The sequence below is a fragment of the Trichosurus vulpecula genome, chromosome 3, assembly GCF_011100635.1.
Source record: "Trichosurus vulpecula isolate mTriVul1 chromosome 3, mTriVul1.pri, whole genome shotgun sequence".
Taxonomy (NCBI): Eukaryota; Metazoa; Chordata; class Mammalia; order Diprotodontia; family Phalangeridae; genus Trichosurus; species Trichosurus vulpecula.
In genome coordinates, this window is record NC_050575.1 from 415,620,652 (window position 1) to 415,634,798 (window position 14,147).

General features: G+C 41.7%; 1 pseudogene; it reads left to right on the plus strand.

The window, feature by feature from the left end:
* Positions 1-330: 330 nt before the first annotated feature.
* LOC118844287 lies at positions 331-710 on the plus strand (annotated as a pseudogene).
* Positions 711-14,147: the final 13,437 nt, after the last annotated feature.

Genomic DNA, 14,147 nt, shown 5'->3' on the forward strand with positions numbered 1-14,147 from the left:
GGTCCCCATTATCTATAAGGTAAATTCCTAGACTCCTTAAGCTGGGATTCGAGACATTTTTTCCTCACCCATACATATTGGCAGTGAAGTGGCACAGTAGATAGAGCACTAGGCCTGAAATCAGGAAGACCATCTTCTCAAGTTTAAATCTGGCCACAGAAGCTTTCTAGCTGTGTGACCCTGGGCAAGTCACTTACTCCTGTTTGCCTCAGTTCCTCATCTGTAAAATGAGCTGGAGAAGAAAAAGGCAAACCAGAGGAGCGGTTTCCGCTTCCAGTGGCCTTTTTCTCTTCAGTGAGGTGGCCAAGCGGCGGGCACAGCATTGCAGAGATGCAGATCTTCGTGAAGACCCTGACGGCAAGACCATCACGCTTGAGGTAGAACCCAGTGATACTATCAAGAATGTCAAAGCCAAAATCCAGGACAAGGAAGGTATCCCAGCAGATCAAAGTCTGATTTTTTCTGGAAAACAGCTAGAAGATGGCCGACTCTGACTACAACATCCAGAAAGAGTCCACTCTGCACTTGGTGCTGCATGTTCAAGGGGGCATCACTGAGCCTTCCCTTCGCCAGCTGGCCCAGAAGTACAACTGTGACAAGATGATCTGCCACAAGTGTTATGTTCGCCTACACCCCCGCATTGTAAACTGCCATAAGAAGAAGAGCGGCCACACCAACAATCTGCGCCCCAAGAAGAAGGTCAAATAAAGACCAGCTTCGGGACCCAGTTTTGGTTTGGCTCCCCTGGCTGATGAAATACTCTTAAGTAGTCTGTTGTAACAAGGCCTTGTTCCTGGGTTTAATGGGGCTGTGATATTAATAAAATCCCCTTTTAGTTGAGAAGCAGGAAACAAAAAAAGAAAAAGGCAAACCACTCTAGTATTGTTGCCCCGGAAATCCTAAATGGGGTCAAAAGAGTTGGAGACAAATGAAAACTGACTGAACTAAGAAATCCAACCAAAAATAGGGAGCAGGGAATCCAACCCCGTGGCAAAGGACAATGTAAACAAACATGTAAAGACTATGCTGGAGAGGGAGGCAGTTGTCCAGTTTGGCTGGAGCAGAGAGTGTGTGGATGGGTAATGTGACCTAAGATTGGACAGGTTTGTGTGCATATGTGGGGGAAGTTAGCAGACTGGAGACAGTGGTCTTGAATGCCAGGGAAAGGAGTTTGGACTTTCCTTAGGAAACAATAAGGATCCCCTGAGAACTTTTGATGAAAGGAGGGTCATTCCCCAAGCTGTGCTGGGAAGCCAGGTGAAGGAGATCAGATAGAGGCAGAAAGCTGAGACAAGGAGGGTCATTTGGAAGCCATTGCTATAACCCTGGTTCATGAAACAAAGGCCTGTGTTTGACTGTGGGCTGGGGAAGAGAGAAGAAGATGGGAATACCCAGGGAAGCCATGTCAGAGGCCTGGTGCTAGAAGGCTCCATTTCTAGAAATGCTCTCCCACCTTGCAGAGGTGACCCAACCCCTGATGGATGATCTGTGATTCTGCAAATCACCAGCAATGGAGCAGCCACCTTTCACAGCAAACTGGACACAGGAGAATAAGGAAAAGGAAACTTTTGGACATGATCATACCTTTTTTTCCTGTAGTTGAATTGTGAGTGTGAATCTCAATGCCCCAGAGATGTGAGCTGGGCCACAGTGCCCAGTAGCTCACCTTTTTCTCTTCCTTCAGCTAGCAAGGCACTTCAGGGCTGTGATCTAGGGTAATGTCTATTTCTCCTTTGACCCTCCCCACTCCCTCAGAGATAGGCAGGGCCGGGGCTATTATCACTGATTGTGGCTGAGATTCAGGAGTGCAAATGCTTAAAGTCACACAGCTAATAAATGGAAGAGCTGGGATTTGAACTCACGCTTACATGCTTGTAAGCTCTGTGTCCTTCTCCATATCACATTGACTCCTCTAAGTGATAATCTAGTGTGGGGAAGTCTGGCATAAGGACAGATCCTAGCAGGCTTCTCGCCTGCTACCTCCCACCCTACTGCCTCCTCAAAGGTGGCAAAGAAGTTGAAGCCATTTCTGAAGGCCAAGCAAAGCTCCATAAGCCAAATTGGGTTCCAACTAGAGTGCCTCCGGTGATCAGCGCCATCTTTCTCCTGGAATCGGTTTTCTAAGTCACTGGTTTGAGCAGCCTTGACTCAGTTTATGAGGAGTAGAAACTGATATTTCTTTTCCTTAAAAGGCTGCTTGTTGATATATCATATACGTATATTGCCCAAATTTCCCATGTCCTTTCCTCATCCATTGCCACACAACCATCCCTTAGAGCAAAGGATGAAGAAAGAAAGAAATAATGTTTTGTAAAACCAACCATGTCCCAAAAGTCTGATGTTATACACAGCACCCTGTATCCATTGTCCCCCCACTTCTGTAAATGGGGTGGCCACTGGGGTCTGCTTAGACCTTTTCTTTGGGGCTGATCCTGGCCAATATATGAATGTGCTTATTTTAAGATTGGCACTTCCTCTCTCTCCCAGAGAAGAATGGCTATGGCCTCTTATGAGTGTCATGGGAGTTTAATTTGATTGGATGATTCTCAGATCTGTTTATCTAGACCTACCCTCTCTTCCAATCTCCCATTCTTGCATCCCCAACTGCCTATTGGAATTCTCAAATTGGGTATCCCATAGAGAACTTAAACTCCACATATTAGGAAATGAACTCATTATCAGCCTCTGTAAACCCTCCCCCACTCCAAACTTCTCTACAACTGTTAAGGGGGCCATCATCCTCCAAGACAGCCAGGCTCAGGAATTAAGGGTCATCCTCAAGTCTTCACTCTCTCTCCCTTCCCCTGCTGCTCCCATGTTCTACCTGTTACAAAGGCCCGTTGATCCACATCTCTTGCATGCAGCCCCTTTTGTTTTCTAACATTGCCTTCACACAGGTCCAGGCACCCATCAGCCCATTCCTTGATCACTGCAATGACCTCCACTCAGCTGTCAGACTGATCTTCCCAAAATACCAGTCTCACCATATAACACCCCAATCCAATTAAATTCCAGTGGTTTTCTATTCCTTCCAGGATCCTATGAAATCCCTAGGCTTTTAAATCCCTAGGCAGCTCAGAGGTATAGTGGATAGAGTGATGGGCCTGGAATCAGAAAGACCTAGGTTCAAATTTAGACCTAGACACTTACTAATTGTTTGACTTTGGCCAAGTCACTTAACCTGTCTAACTTTGTTTAATCAACTGTAAAGCACAGATAATGACAGCAGCTGCCTCCCAAGGTTTTTGTGAAGATCAAGTGAGTTATCTGTATAGAGGTTAGCACAGTGCCTGGCACATATTAGATGCTTAATAAATTCTTGTTTCCTCCCTCCCTCCCTCCCTTCCTCCCTTCCTTCCTTCTTTCTTCCTCCCTTCTTTCTTCCTCCCTAAGCTGAGGCCTTTATACCTGTCACCTGCTTTTACCTTACTCCCACATACTGTGATTCAGTAACACTAGCTTTCTTGTGGACACTCCATCTCCTAAATCTGGGCATTTTCCCCATGCCTGAAATGCTTTCCCACCTCATCTCTCCCTCCTGGCTCTGCTGGATTCTTTCAAGTCCCAACTAAAACCCCACCTTCAGAAAGAAATCTTTTCTGAAAGCCCTTAAAGTGACTGCATTCCCTGTGATAAATTTTAATTCCTCATGTCTACAGCCTGTACAAAACTGTGCCAATGAAATTGTTTCTCCCGTTAGGTGGAAAGAGCTGAACATTTTTACCTTTCTTTGTATCTCCAGCCTTTAGCACAGTGCCTGACACAGGGCAAGCACTTAACAAGTGATTTTTAACTTCACTTACCTTTGCTGATTGCTTCTATCATTTAGTTGATAATTCACCCTCCACCCAAAGACAGTCAGTCAGATAGCATTTATTAAGCACCTGATATCTATCAGGCAGTCTTTGCTTAGGGCTGGGGCCACAACATCAAAAACATGGAGCTCATGTTCCAAGGGAGGAGGTACATATAAATAAACAAGTACATTTGTGATAGATACAGTAGATTGCAGATAATCTCAGTTGGAAGGAAGGAACTTGAAGCTGAGGGGGCAAACTGAGAATGGCCTCCTGCAGAAGGTAGGATTTCAGCTGAATTTTAAAGAAAGCCAGAGAAATTAGTAGGCAAAGGTGAAGGAGAACATTCCAGACATGGAGGACAGCCATCTGGAAAAAGTATATGCTCCATTTTCTCCTTATTTGTCGTGATGCGTTCCAGAATTTTAAATCAATTAACAATCAACATTTATTAAGCACCTACTATGTGCCAGGCACCATGCTAAACAGTGGAGATACAGTTCCTATATACATTTAGAATTGACTGGAATTTTATGTTAGATACTGTTGAAGTATATTTTCTACAATGCCAGTTACCAGTTTTTCCAGCAGTTGTCAAATTGGAACTGTTTTCCTTGGTAATTTATCTTTTTGAGAGTTTTTTAAATTATTGGTTATTGTGTTCAGTTATTTCTGAGTCATTCCTCTCCAGTGTATTCCACTGATCATGTTTTCTATTTTTAAGCAATATCAGATGGTGGCAATGATTGCTGCTTTATAATATAGTTTGAGGTCTGGAAGTGCTAGTCCCTCTTCATCCCTCCCAGGCTGCCATCTCCAAATGGTGTGTGCTCGGGCCACTAACCTTGTACATGTAGGATGCTCAGAGCTCCATCCTGGAACTCTCGATGGGACCCATTAGGAGATCTGGCAACTTTGGAGCCTGTGAGAAAGAAAAAAAATAGCATTCAGTCACATAGTTCTCTTTTTCGAATGTTCTCTTCTGTGTGTTCCTGTTTTTATTTTCTTACTTCCCTAAAGTTGACACTTTCTCCTACCTTGTTGGCCCATTATGTTTTCTATCCTTACTATCTTTGGGGTTCAAGATGATGATGGAAATGTTATAGAAAATAGAGATTGAGGGAAATCATGAAGAGACAGAGGGGACATCTGTGTGCAGCTGAATCATGACCTGCCTCAACTTCCACTTTTAGAAGAACTTCATTCATTTCCAGCCTCCAGATGTCATCTTTTGGGAGAAAGAGGGAGCTCATTTCAAATCTACCATCTGCTTCTCCCCAGCTGCTAGTGCCTCTCCCTCTGCAATTGTTCTTCAATAGTTCCAGTCGTGTCTGAGTCTTCATGACCCCATTTGGGGTTTTCTTGGCAAAGATACTGGAGTAGTTGGCAATTTCTTTCTTCAGCTTATTTTTCAGATGAAGAAACTGAGGCAAACAGGGTTAAATGACTTGTTCAGGGTCACACAGCTAGTAAGTGTCTGAGGCCATATTTGAACTCAGGTCTTTTTGATGCCAAGACCAGTGCTCTATCCACTGTGGTGCCACCTAGCTGCTCTCTGAGATTGCTTTCTATTTGATCTATATACATCTTATATGCACCTAGTTGTTCTCATTGGAAATACTTATAACTAGCTTACTGTAGCAACTATACTGTTAATTCCTGGTCCCAATTTACTTGTAACTTAAATGTACCAAGTTATTTATGTGTTATCTCCCCTCTTACCTCTTAACCTCTCTTTGCCTCAATTTCCTCAACTATGAAATAAGGATAATGATAAAAGTTACCTTGTAGGTGTATTGAGATAACATTCACTTTAAAAACTGCTTGGCACGGTGCCTGGCACACAGTGGGTACCTGTTCTCTCCTTCCACCATTAGAAAGGGAGCTCTTTGAGGGCAAGACCATTATTTTGTCTTTCTTGGTATGTCTGACTCACAAAAAGAACTTAATAAATGCTTATTGACTGACAAACTAACTATCTTCATGTCAAGGCAAGTCAACACACATTTATTAAGTGCTTGCTCTGTGCTAAGCAATGTGCTCAGTGCTAGAAATAAAATACAAACTGATTGACAGTCCCTGTCACCAAGGGACTTACATTCTAATGGCGGAAGACCCCAGATAAAGGGGAGCTGAAGAGGGGGATGAAGGGGAAAAGATGAAGGTGCCACAGGAGGGAGCATCCTAGAGAAATCCTGGAGAATTCATGAGCTTGAGCTGGAGAGGAATGAAGGCTATGCTATTTCCATGGATGAGTCATATAAACCTCCATGACCTTCAGTTTCTTCTTCTGTAAATTAGGAGTAATGACACCAAAAGCAGCTGCCACAGAGGAGGGCTCTTGGGGGAGAAGTAAGAAAATAATATTCATCACAAGCATTAAAATCCCCCATGAATGTTGGCTCCTGTCATTACTATATTCTGTTTGAGTGTCCCTCTGTCCACAAAGCCTTCCCCTGCCCAGGAGTCATTGTTCACAACTCTGAAAGATGATAGCTTTGAATCCTTGTGTTGGTAAGCAAAATGGGCTCCTTAGCACTTAGCTCAACAAGTGCTCTTGGATAGTTTGGCTTTTGTTCCCTTTTGAGTAATTTAGTGTATTTCATTGAGCCTTACTAGGTACTAAGCCCCAGGCCCAAACCCCTATTAGGTGTGGAACCTATGTGGGTGTGGATTGGTGACTGGGGTGGGGCCCAAGGTGGGGCTGGCTAAGGGGAGGTACTAACTCCAGAGCCATGCCCTATTAGGTGTTAACCTAATCAATGTGGATGTGAACCTCCCAGGGTCCTAAGAGGAGGGGCCAACTCAAGAACCAATCACCAGAGCCTAAGCTCTGGTCATTCAGATGACTTTTAATGATGTCTGAAGCCCTGTAAAAAGGGAGGACAGAGCCATTTGTGCAGGGCTTTTGAGATGGTGTTGATGAGGAGACTCTGAGGAGCTGTAGCTAAGGAGCCCTCCAGCTTGTTGTAAACCTGGATGCTGAGACTTTGTTGAACTCTGGTAACTATGTATTGGGATTTGAATCAGACAGGGTCTGTCTGTTGATGTCTGTAATTTGTTTGTATTTTATTCTGAAGTTCAGGGCGCTGGCTTTTTCCTCTGAACTAAGTGAATGATATTTGTATGCTGAATTAAGGTAAGCTTGTCAATCCCTTCACCTTGCTTTCCTTAGTTAAGCAGATCAAAAGAATCTGTGCTGTTGGCAGCTTTCTGGGTGCTGGCTGTGGGTGGATCTTGGACCCCCACAGGAGCTGCTAGCTGGATTGTTGAAACAATCCTTCTCTTGATTCTCTTCTGTCATTCTGTCTGGTCCTGTACTAAATTTGTCACCATGGTTTATTTCCCAGCTGGACTTGGAGATCCCTAGAGGGGAGGGTATTTTCTATGTATGCTCCAATGTGCTTGGTGGAGGTGCCTTCAGGTTTGTTGACTAAGCACTGGTGCTGACTCCTAGTTCTTCTCTTAGGTAAATCACTTCTCTGGGTCTCAGTTTCCCTAGCTAAAAAATCAGAACTCCATGTTAGGTGATTTCTCCTGTCTCCTCCAGCTCTATCTTTCTCTTTTCAACTAGAATGTTAGAACTAGCAGGTACCTTGGAAACATAGAACACAGAAGGCGAAGAACTGACTCTTAGAGTAGAGAATCCTCATTTCTGGCAGAAAATTCTTTAGCCTTTTCTTCTACAGATGGTCCAGACTCCATCATTAAATAGGATCTATTTTATTGATGAAAATTTCAAGGTGTTACATTTAGATATGTGACTTGTTATAAAGAAGAATTCCCTAACCATTTGAGCTATGCAAGAGTAGAATGGATGGCCTCAAGAGACAGGAGACTCCCACAATTGGGATGTCTTTTGGGTGACCTCTTGCATAGTAAAGAAGATACATGTCCAGAGAGGGTCTGAGGTCCCATCCAGCTCCAGGAAGATATATGTCTGGATAGGGGTGGAAGTGCTATCCAGCTCCAGGTTTCTACGAGTCTGTGATATTTAACAGTGATTTCAAAAACTGGCCTAGAAAAAATGGTGGAAGATGATATAGTGTGGTATCCCATTGTGATGGAGGCTGAGGTTACAGGTGCTGGCAAGGCTCAGCTCAGCCACTTACTAACTAGCCTCGCATCTTATAATGGAAAGAATTCTAAGAATTGAGTCAAGAAAGATGAGGGTTCAAATTTAGCTTCTGACATTTGACAGATGGATGAATGTGGGTGTTACAACCTCTCCAAGCCTGTTTCCTCCTTTATAAAATAAGGGTACAAATCCCTGCAGGAGGTACTTTACAGAGCAGCAGTGACTGGCAGGCAAGCTCCATAGATATATCAGCTACTATTATTGTATGCTACTCCATCTTCCTGGGGCCCAGTGGCTTTCTCTGCCAAATGATGAACTTGGGCAGCCTGATTCTGAAGCTCCCTTCTAGGCCATTCACTTTCTTTTTATTAATTCAATTTGATTTTATTCTCTGATCCAAATTCTAAACTGCCCCCATTGAGAAAAAAAACACAAATTGTCATAAACATATCAATAAAACAAGTTCCCACATTAGTCATCAGACATTCTCTTTCCATGACCTCCAAGAGATTTGCTTCTTTCTTGAACCTTTAAAATGGGAGATGTATCTGAAATCTCATGACCTGAGATCTAGATTTTGAAAATCAGCCCAGTCTCCAGAAAGTGCTTGGAAAGGATGAGGCCTGAGAATGAGGTTTAGGGAAAGACTAGTGTCCTTTATGAAGCTCCTTTAAGAAGGTTTAGACTAGAAACAAGAAGCACATAAAGGCAGAGGCTATTGTTTGAAAAAATAACAACTAAACTGGCTGATTTTTACTTTAAGAGAGAAGATCCTTCCCCTTGATTCCCAGCAGCTGCCACTTTCTCATTCTCACACATTAACAGGCTGATAGCACTACTATTGCTGCTGTCAAGCTCAGCTTTCCTTTTTCAGCATCAAATAGAGTCTGGCCCTTTTGTTAAACCAACCAGGAAAAAAATAAATAAAAGCTGTGCTCCAGCCACCACACTTGATTTCAAAAACAAACTGTAGCCTGGTTTTTCCTTAAATTTATTTGACACGTGTTTATAATTATGTTGTATGATCTTTAGGGAGAAAGGAAGGAAGGAAGGAAAAAAAGAAAGAAAGAAAGAAAGAAAGAAAGAAAGAAAGAAAGAAAGAAAGAAAGAAAGAAAGAGAAAAGAAGGAAGGAAATGAAGGAAGGAAGGAAGAAAGAAAGAAAGAAAGAAAGAAAGAAAGAAAGAAAGAAAGAAAGAAAGAAAGAAAGAAAAAGAAAGAAAGAAAGAAAAAGAAAGAAAGAAAGAAAGAAAGAAGGAAGGAAGGAAGGAAGGAAGGAAGGAAGGAAGGAAGGAAGGAAGAAGGAAAGAAAGAAAGAGAGGGAGGGAGGGAGAGAGAGAGAGAGAGAGAGAGAAAGGAAGAAAGAAAGAAATAGAAGGAAGCAAGAAATTGAAGGAAGACAAGTAGATAGCTAGAGAGATAGAGAATTAGATAAAGATAGATAGACAGATAGATAGAACAAAAGGAAGTATATAATAGACTATAATAAATAATATATTAAGATGTAGGGCAGCTGAGAGGCTTGTTGCTGGCCACTGATACATAATAAAGGCAGAGATGTGCCCTCTGGGTAAAGCACAATGGCCTTGTCTCCTTCACATAGCTTTTGTTCTTGCATGTCAAACCAGAGAGGGTTTTAGAAACCCTAAGTCACCTAGCTGGCAATGATAAAAGACTGTCATTCAGCCTCAGGCACAGAGTGTTCAAATACCAAATTTCACCTTATCTGGGGACCTCTTACTGACTTCAGACTCCTAGTAGCTGGCTGTGGTGATTTAAATCCCACCGTCTATAAGAAGTCTTTCATGACCCAGCCCCTTTAATTCTAGTGGCTTCCCTCTGTTGATTATTTCTCATTTATCCCTCATCTAGCTTACTTGCACACAGCTGTCACATTTGGTGTTTCCCACTAGACCATTGCTTTCCTGGGGCAGGTTTCTTCTTTTACTTTTCCTTGTGTCCCCAGTCTTTACCACAGTGCCTGGAACACAATAGATGTTTAATAAATGCTTGTTGATTTGTTAATAATGACTTGAAATTACAAGAGATAGTGTTTTTTATTTATTAATTAATTTGTTTTTAGTTTTCAACATTCACTTCCATAAGTTTTAAATTTTCTCCACCTCCCTCTCCCCTCTACCCAAGACACTCTGCAATTTGATAGAAGCTCTACATATACATTCTTATTAAGTATATTTTCACATTAGTCATGTTGTATAGAAGAATTAGAACAAATGAGAGGAGCCATGAGAAAGAAAAACATAACACAAAAAGAGAGAGAGAGCAAATAGTCTACGGCAATCTGCATTCAGACTCCGTATTTCTTTCTCTTGATGTGGATGGCATTTTCCATCATGAGTCTTTTAGAGTTGTTTTAGTTTTTCTTGCATTGCTAAGAAGGGCTAAGTCTATCAAAGTCAGTCATCACACAGTATTGCTATTACTGTGTACAGTGTTCTCCTGGTCCTGCTCACTTAGCTCAGCATCCGTTCATATAAGGCTTCCCAGGGTTTTCTGAAGTCTGCCTGCTCATTACTTCTTACAGAACAATAGTATTTCATTATATTCATATACTACAAATTGTACAGCCATTCCATAGGAGTTATTCTTGTTTGAATATGGACTGTGCTTGCTCACTTTTGAGATTCCTTCTAAATTTCAGAATCTGGCTTTTGTTTCTTTAAAAGAAATAGATTCTTGAATCAATAAGGGGTCAAAGGATATGAATGAGGTCTCCAAAGGTGAATTGCAAACTATTCATCCCCATTTGGAAAATTGTTCCTAAATACTAATAAAAAGAGAAATGAAAATAAAAGAAACCCCAGGGTTCTGTCTCATACCAAGCTACTATGATAACAATGGGAATAGTCCTTGGGGGAGGGATTTAGGAAAGACAGATGCATGAATGCACACTTGGTGAGACTGTGAATCAGTATCATAATTCTGGAAATCAATTTGGAAGAGTCTAAGAACATTACTTGGATGCTAATATTCTTTGTCCTAGAGATCTCATTGCCAAGTGTTGCCTTAAGGATATAAAAACAATAAAACAAAGAACAGAAAGAAATAGTCCATAGACACCAAAATATATATAGTAGTAAGGGCAGCGGACAGAGCCAAGATTGCTGCTGGAAAGCAGGGACTTGCCTAAAGCTGTCCCCCAGGTCCCTCCAAACACCTATAAAAATGGCTCTGAACAAATTCTAGGACTGCAGAACCCACGAAATAGCAGAGGGAAGCAGCATTCCAGCCCAGGACAGCCTGGATGGTCGTAGGGCAAGGTCTATCGCATGGAGCTGGGAGCAGAGTACAGCCCAGCATGGGCTATGCCCAGACCAACCAGATGGGGAGCCGGGTGGAACAGGTCCTAGTGCCCTGAATCTATGAATTGTAGCAGTTACCAGACTTCTCAACCCACAAACGCCAAAGACAACAAAGCAGATTAGTGGGAAGAAATTGCTGGGGCAGAATGAAAGAGTTTCATGGTCAGCCAATGCCCCAGGAGCAGCAGAGGTGGTGCAGCTCTGAGGCTGCTTCCAGAGCTACAGCTGCAGTTGCTTCCAGTCCCAGGCCCACGTGGTTGGAGGAATTAAGTGGCAGATCAGAGCAGGAGTACAGAGCCTGATCAGATCGGAGTCACATTCCATGTTGGTGGTTCTTGGGGGAAAAGGAGCTCAGGAGTGGTAGAGCTTAGAGTGTAGAAATAGCTCTGAAAACAGCACCATAACTGCTCAAGCTTGGGACAAAGTGCTCTCTACGCTACAAGCAGTCATACCCCGACAAAAAACTCAAGGGTCAAGTAAGTTGGCTGGGAACATGGCCAGGCAGGAAAAACAGACTCAGATTCAGTCTCAGACTTTGGAATCTTTCTTTGGTGGCAAAGAAGACCAAAACATATAGCCAGAAGAAGTCAACAAAGTCAAATAGCTTACATCAAAAGCTTCCAAGAAAAACCTGAACTGGTCTCAGGCCATGGAGGAACTCAAAATGGATTTGGAAAAGCAAGTTAGAGAAGTAGAGGAAAAATTGGGAAGAGAAATGAAAATGAAAACTCAAATGGCAAAAGAGCTCCAAAAAGCCAATAAGGAGAAGAATGCGTCGAAAGAGCTGAATAGAAAATTTGACTTTCAAACACAAGAATCAAGAGAAGCATGAAAAGGTAAACAAGAAAGATATATAATAAGGGACTTACTAAAGTTGAACTATTTTGTTTACATTCCTATTTTGTTTACATATATATATATATATGCACAGGGTGATTTGAATATGAAGGGATGATATCTAAAAAAATAAAATCAAATAAAGGGATGAGAGAGGAATATATTGAGAGAAAGAGAAAGGGAAATATAGAATGGGGTAAATTATTTCACATGAAAGTGGCAAGAAAATGCAGTTCCTTGGGAGGGAAGAGGGAGCAGGTGACAGGGAATGAGTGAATATTGCTCTTATAGCATTTGACTTGAGGAGGGAATAACATACACACTCAAATGGGTATCTTACCCCATAGGAAAGAAGGAGGAAAGAGATAAAAAGAAGGGATTATAAAAGGGAGGGCAGATGTGGAAGAAATTAATCAAAAGCAAACACTTTTGAAAAGGGACAGGGTCAAGGGAGAAAATTGAATAAAGGGAGACAGGATAGGAGAGAGCAAAATATAGTCTTTCACAACTTGGGCCTTGTGGAAGGGTTTTGCATAATGATACACATGTGGCCTATGCTGAATTGCTTGACTTGTTAGGGAGGGTGGATGGGGAGGGAAGAGGGAAAAGAATTTGGAAATCCAAGTTTTAAAAACAGATGTTCAAAAAAAGTTTTTTTGCATGCAACTAGGAAATAAGATATGCAGGCAATGGGTTTTTTTATTTTATTTAATATTTTTAGTTTTCAGCATTGGTTGTCACAAGAGTTTGAATTACAAATTTTCTCCCCATTTCTAGCTTCCCCCCCAATCCAAGATGTCAAATTTTCTGATTGCCCTGTTCCCCAGTCAGCCCTCTCTTGTGTTACCCCACTCCCCCCAATCCCCTTTTCCCTTACCTTCTTGTAGGGCAAGATAGATTTCTATGCCCCATTGCCTGTATATTTTATTTCCCAGTTACATGGAAAAACTTTTTTTGAACAACTGCTTTTAAAACTTTGAGTCCCAAATTCTCTCCCCTCTTCCCTCTCCACCCACCCTCCCTAAGAAGGCAAGCAATTCAACATAGGCCATATGTGTATCATTATGCAAAACCTTTCCACAATACCCATGTTGTGAAAGACTATATTTTGCTCCTTCCTATCCTATCCACCTTTATTCAATTTTCTCACTTGACCCTGTCCTTTTTCAAAAGTGTTTGCTTTTGATTACCTCCTCCCCCTATCTGCCCTCCCTTCTATCATCCCCCCTTTTTATCTCTTTTCTCCTTCTTTCCTGTGGGGTAATATACCCAACTGAGTGTGTATGTTATTCCCTCCTCAGGTCGAATCTGATAAGAGCAGAATTCACTCATTCCCTCTCACCTTCCCCCTCTTCCCTTCCAATGAACTGCTTTTTCTAGCCACTTTTATGTGAGATAATTTACCCCATTCTATCTCTCCCTTTCTCCCTCTCTCAACATATTACTCTCTCATCCGTTAATTTGATTTTATTTTTTTAGATATCATCCCTTCATATTCAAATCACCCTGTGCCCTCTGTCTATATATATATATATATATATATATATATATATTCCCTTCAGCTACCCTAATACTGAGGTCTCATGAATCATACACATCATCTTTCCATGTAGGAATGTAAGCAAAACAGTTTAATTATAGTAAGTCCCTTGCAATTTCTTTTTCTTGTTCTTTTTCTTGATTACCTTTTCATGCTTCTCTTGATTCTTGTGTTTGAAAGTCAAATTTGCTATTCAGCTCTGGTCTTTTCACTGAGAAAGCTTGAAAGTCCTCTATTTTATTGAAAATCCATATTTTGATTTGGAGCATGATACTCAGTTTTGCTGGGTAGGTGATTCTTGGTTTTAATCCTAGCTCCATTGACCTCCAGAATATCATATTCCAAGCCCTTCTATCCCTTAATGTAGAAGCTGCTAGATCTTGTATTATCCTGTTTGTGTTTCCACAATACTCAATTTTTTTTGTGGCTGCTTGCAGTATTTTCTCCTTGATCTGGGAGCCCTGGAATTTGGTTGTAATATTCCTAGGAGTTTTCTTTTGGGTATCTTTTTGAGGAGGTAAACTGTGGATTCTTTCAATTTCTATTTTACCCTCTGGCTCTAGAATATCAGGGC